General features: G+C 49.6%; 1 non-coding gene across 1 annotated transcript in view; it reads right to left on the minus strand.

Moving 5' to 3' along the window:
- Window positions 1-281, minus strand: part of LOC116418243 — a 1,915-nt gene extending 1,634 nt beyond the window's left edge. The window contains exon 1 of the ribosomal RNA XR_004228311.1: window positions 1-281. This exon is cut by the window's left edge and continues 1,634 nt beyond it. This is a non-coding gene — a ribosomal RNA (small subunit ribosomal RNA).
- Between the last annotated feature and the right edge of the window lie 4,719 nt (window positions 282-5,000).

Below are 5,000 nucleotides of genomic sequence, written 5' to 3' on the forward strand. Positions count from 1 at the left end.
AAGTTATTCAGAGTCACCAAGGTAAACGGTGGACGAGCGAACCCGCCACCGATTGGTTTTGATCTAATAAAAGCGTTCCTTCCATCTCTGGTCGGAACTCTGGTTTGCATGTATTAGCTCTAGAATTACCACAGTTATCCAAGTAAATGTGGGTACGATCTAAGGAACCATAACTGATTTAATGAGCCATTCGCGGTTTCACCTTAATTCGGCATGCACTGAGACATGCATGGCTTAATCTTTGAGACAAGCATATGACTACTGGCAGGATCAACCAGGGAGCTTCGTCGTAACAACGCAACAAAGTTGCGCGCACGAGAGCTCGTGTGTGACACGAGCGACTCACGCACGCGGTCGTGTCGAACGCCGATCAACGCTAAGGAAGACCGACGACACACTCCGTTTACGATCAAGTCGTCGAGCACACAAAGTATCGCGCGTGTAGACCAACCCGCCGCACGAACGAACGAGAGTCACACACGCGACACTTTGGGCACATTTTCGCATTCAAAATCACCTCGCAAGCACCTAAGCGCGCGCGAGTCACGGTACGCTACGTCTGCCCGTAATGAATTAACGTAGCGAGACCGCGGGTATTATCGTTCAAGTTCAAACAGTCTCTCTTGTAAAAAGAAGAGTCACACCCGACGTTAGACATTAGTCAAGTCGTCGTGGTCAGCGAAATAAATTCGCCTTGCGTGAAATAACGCATACAGTATTCTCGCTCGGAATGGAGTGAGTCGATGCTCGGTAGTTATCGTAATCTCAAGTAAGAGTAACGATCTGTTAACGCCTAGGGCGCGCACCGCTTAAAGGGCCATTCGGTCAAAGACACCGACCCGCGGTAATGCTGTGAATAACAATATTTCGTATAAAGGCTCGATGTCCGTAGACGCTCGAGCCTTTCTTACATATACCGAATCGCCCGCCGGGGCATCGGCGCCGTATAGACTTAAGCACGTCGGCTTATGGGAGAAAACCCGCAAAACTCGTGTCCTGCCTTCCCGGGACTGCAATACTTAAACATCTGACAGAAGTGAACACGCCGATGAGCAATGTGCGAGCACGAATGAGTGCTGTGCGAGCGTCAATGAGTGATGTGCGAGCGTCAATGAGTGATGTGCGAGCACGAATGAGTGATGTGCGAGCGTCAATGAGTAATGTGCGAGCACGAATGAGTGATGTGCGAGCGTCAATGAGTGATGTGCGAGCGTCAATGAGTGATGTGCGAGCACGAATGAGTGATGTGCGAGCACGAATGAGTAATATGCGAGCGTCAATGAGTAATGTGCGAGCACGAATGAGTGATGTGCGAGCACGAATGAGTGATGTGCGAGCACGAATGAGTAATATGCGAGCGTCAATGAGTAATGTGCGAGCACGAATGAGTGATGTGCGAGCAAGAATGAGCAATGTGCGAGCAAGAATGAGCAATGTGCGAGCGTCAATGAGTGATGTGCGAGCGTCAATGAGTGATGTGCGAGCACAAATGAGTGATGTGCGAGCGTCAATGAGTGATGTGCGAGCGTCAACGAGTAATATGCGAGCGTCAATGAGTAATGTGCGAGCACGAATGAGTGATGTGCGAGCACGAATGAGTAATATGCGAGCGTCAATGAGTAATGTGCGAGCGTCAATGAGTGATGTGCGAGCGTCAATGAGTAATGTGCGAGCACGAATGAGTGATACGCGAGCACAAATGAGTGATGTGCGAGCAAGAATGAGCAATGTGCGAGCACGAATGAGTGATGTGCGAGCACGAATGAGCAATGTGCGAGCTCAAATGAGTGATGTGCGAGCACGAATGAGCAATGTGCGAGCACAAATGAGTGATGTGCGAGCGTCAATGAGTGATGTGCGAGCGTCAATGAGTGATGTGCGAGCGTCAATGAGTAATATGCGAGCGTCAATGAGTAATGTGCGAGCACGAATGAGTGATGTGCGAGCACGAATGAGTGATACGCGAGCACAAATGAGTGATGTGCGAGCGTCAATGAGTGATGTGCGAGCACGAATGAGTAATATGCGAGCGTCAATGAGTGATGTGCGAGCGTCTATGAGTGATGTGCGAACACGAATGAGTGATACGCGAGAGTCAATGAGTGATGTGCGAGCGTCAATGAGTAATGTGCGAGCACGAATGAGTGATGTGCGAGCACGAATGAGTGATACGCGAGCACAAATGAGTGATGTGCGAGCGTCAATGAGTGATGTGCGAGCACGAATGAGTGATGTGCGAGCACGAATGAGCAATGTGCGAGCTCAAATGAGTGATGTGCGAGCACGAATGAGTATACCGAAATCTCAGGGTTCACCCAACTGCCCTGGCAGAAATGCGACCCTCCCGGGGCTCTTCCGTTCGGAAGATGGTAGATAGGGACAGTGGGAATCTCGTTAATGCATGCGAGCAATCTTCGTATAGATAGCTAAACGTTTCAGTTTACTGATTTAATCATTTTCTGCTCCCGCCGTTCGCACCGATCCCTATGTAATAATATTTCGCGCCTGACGTGATCACATTTCGTCGTAGATAGTGACAGTTATAATGTAGATTTATATAGCAAGAATGAGAGATATGCGAGCACGAATGAGTGATGTGCGAGCACGAATGAGCAATGTGCGAGCTCAAATGAGTGATGTGCGAGCACGAATGAGTGATGTGCGAGCGTCAATGAGTAATATGCGAGCGTCAATGAGTAATGTGCGAGCACGAATGAGTGATGTGCGAGCACGAATGAGTGATACGCGAGCGTCAATGAGTGATGTGCGAGCGTCTATGAGTGATGTGCGAACACGAATGAGTGATACGCGAGCGTCAATGAGTGATGTGCGAGCGTCAATGAGTGATGTGCGAGAACGAATGAGTGATGTGCGAGCACGAATGAGTAATATGCGAGCGTCAATGAGTGATGTGCGAGCGTCAATGAGTGATGTGCGAGCGATGATATGCGAGCGTCAATGAGTGATGTGCGAGCGTCAATGAGTGATGTGCGAGCGTCAATGAGTGATGTGCGAGCGAATGAGTGATGTGCGAGCACGAATGAGTATATGCGAGCGTCAATGAGTAATGTGCGAGCGAATGAGTGATGGAGCATGATGCGAGCACGAAATGAGTGATGATGTGCGAGCAAGAATGAGCAATGTGCGAGCACGAATGAGTGATGTGCGAGCACGAATGAGCAATGTGCGAGCTCAAATGAGTGATGTGCGAGCACGAATGAGCAATGTGCGAGCACAAATGAGTGATGTGCGAGCGTCAATGAGTGATGTGCGAGCGTCAATGAGTGATGTGCGAGCGTCAATGAGTAATATGCGAGCGTCAATGAGTAATGTGCGAGCACGAATGAGTGATGTGCGAGCACGAATGAGTGATACGCGAGCACAAATGAGTGATGTGCGAGCGTCAATGAGTGATGTGCGAGCACGAATGAGTAATATGCGAGCGTCAATGAGTGATGTGCGAGCGTCTATGAGTGATGTGCGAACACGAATGAGTGATACGCGAGAGTCAATGAGTGATGTGCGAGCGTCAATGAGTAATGTGCGAGCACGAATGAGTGATGTGCGAGCACGAATGAGTGATACGCGAGCACAAATGAGTGATGTGCGAGCGTCAATGAGTGATGTGCGAGCACGAATGAGTGATGTGCGAGCACGAATGAGCAATGTGCGAGCTCAAATGAGTGATGTGCGAGCACGAATGAGTATACCGAAATCTCAGGGTTCACCCAACTGCCCTGGCAGAAATGCGACCCTCCCGGGGCTCTTCCGTTCGGAAGATGGTAGATAGGGACAGTGGGAATCTCGTTAATGCATGCGAGCAATCTTCGTATAGATAGCTAAACGTTTCAGTTTACTGATTTAATCATTTTCTGCTCCCGCCGTTCGCACCGATCCCTATGTAATAATATTTCGCGCCTGACGTGATCACATTTCGTCGTAGATAGTGACAGTTATAATGTAGATTTATATAGCAAGAATGAGAGATATGCGAGCACGAATGAGTGATGTGCGAGCACGAATGAGCAATGTGCGAGCTCAAATGAGTGATGTGCGAGCACGAATGAGTGATGTGCGAGCGTCAATGAGTAATATGCGAGCGTCAATGAGTAATGTGCGAGCACGAATGAGTGATGTGCGAGCACGAATGAGTGATACGCGAGCGTCAATGAGTGATGTGCGAGCGTCTATGAGTGATGTGCGAACACGAATGAGTGATACGCGAGCGTCAATGAGTGATGTGCGAGCGTCAATGAGTGATGTGCGAGAACGAATGAGTGATGTGCGAGCAAGAATGAGTAATATGCGAGCGTCAATGAGTGATGTGCGAGCACGAATGAGTGATGTGCGAGCGTCAATGAGTGATGTGCGAGCACGAATGAGTGATGTGCGAGCACGAATGAGCAATGTGCGAGCTCAAATGAGTGATGTGCGAGCGTCAATGAGTGATGTGCGAGCGTCAATGAGTGATGTGCGAGAACGAATGAGTGATACGCGAGATCCAATTAGTGAAGTGCGAGCGTCAATGAGTGATGTGCGAGCGTCAATGAGTAATGTGCGAGCACGAATGAGTGATATGCGAGCGTCAATGAGTGATGTGCGAGCGTCAATGAGTGATGTGCGAGCACGAATGAGTGATGTGCGAGCACGAATGAGCAATGTGCGAGCTCAAATGAGTGATGTGCGAGCGTCAATGAGTGATGTGCGAGCACGGAGGCTCGAAAAAGTCTAAGTCGCCCCACACGCATTGCTTTCTCTCGGAGGCTCGAAAAAGTCTAAGTCGCCCCACACGCATTGCTTTCTCTCGGAGGCTCGAAAAAGTCTAAGTCGCCCCACACGCATTGCTTTCTCTCGGAGGCTCGAAAAAGTCTAAGTCGCCCCACACGCATTGCTTTCTCTCGGAGGCTCGAAAAAGTCTAAGTCGCCCCACACGCATTGCTTTCTCTCGGAGGCTCGAAAAAGTCTAAGTCGCCCCACACGCATTGCTTTCTCTCGGAGGC

The sequence above is a fragment of the Nasonia vitripennis genome, unplaced genomic scaffold (assembly GCF_009193385.2).
Source record: "Nasonia vitripennis strain AsymCx unplaced genomic scaffold, Nvit_psr_1.1 unplaced0115, whole genome shotgun sequence".
NCBI lineage: Eukaryota > Metazoa > Arthropoda > Insecta > Hymenoptera > Pteromalidae > Nasonia > Nasonia vitripennis.